Genomic DNA, 1,128 nt, shown 5'->3' with positions numbered 1-1,128 from the left:
AACAGGGTGAGGTTACAGGTACCGTATGTTAACTGATTAAACAGATAAAGACAGACGCGTGAACGAAAGTAATGCCCATATAAATTCGTTAAACAGAACATATAGTGGCATACAAATCATAAATGTGAAGCTGTACAGATGCTCTCAGACACAGGAGGTATGGTTGTAAACCATACCAGTGCTTACAAACAATTTATACGTAAGTTCGGACGGTCTGGGGGAAGCGTTAAATCTTAATTTGTATTTTAGACAGACTAAGCAGATACCATCATAAAAGGATTTATTCGTTCAAACGAAAAAAGGGGCAGACAGAAACGAGTTCTACATGCCTCTGAACTAAACAGGTCCCCACAGAAATGAACTGAACAGATGCTAAGAGACACGGGCGAGTTATTCATAGTTGCATTTACTTATTAAACACATGACACGCCTTCACTTCTACAGCAGCTGGATTCAGTCTCATATCCCCAGAGTCAACGGAAGACAACCAGAGCTCGTTTCACATCAACAATACAGTCTGTGATGTGTGATGGGGAATCGACATAAACATAACAGGAAGGAGAGGATAACAAATCGAGAAGGATGATAAAAAGGAATCAGTGGTGACCAACTGATGTAAATGTGACAGGGTGACAAGGAATCGATAATGATAAATGGAAAAAAAAAATGGTGGTGAATTGAACAGACGAAAATAAATCAGTTATGATGTTTAAAAATATTTTTGTAGAGGAATCTGCAGGCGGAAATACCCGTATTAGTACAAGCAAGCTAAAAGCATTAAAAAAACGAAAACATACAATCAACAGTATACAAACATGTGCATAGTCATAATGACAAATTAAATGCACTGGATATCACACGTTAGAATCATAAGCACACAAAAAGAACATACAAAGAACAAAATGGGAAATCCCTGAATTAGCACTAAGAGAATAGAAACTAAAATTACAAACCATGACGTATACAATGCTAACGAGCTGAAATTCTCTTCAAAAAATATTAATAAAAGTAAATAAAAAAAGTCCTCAGCATGCGAAAATATCCATTGTCATATTAACATACTAAAATCTTGTAATACAATTCACAAAAGGCGAAAAGAAAAAATTTTGATACTAACTAGCTAAATGT

The sequence above is a fragment of the Penaeus monodon genome, chromosome 33 (assembly GCF_015228065.2).
Source record: "Penaeus monodon isolate SGIC_2016 chromosome 33, NSTDA_Pmon_1, whole genome shotgun sequence".
Taxonomy (NCBI): domain Eukaryota; kingdom Metazoa; phylum Arthropoda; class Malacostraca; order Decapoda; family Penaeidae; genus Penaeus; species Penaeus monodon.
The sequence above is the reverse complement of the archived record's forward strand: the minus strand, read 5'-3'. Positions refer to the sequence as shown.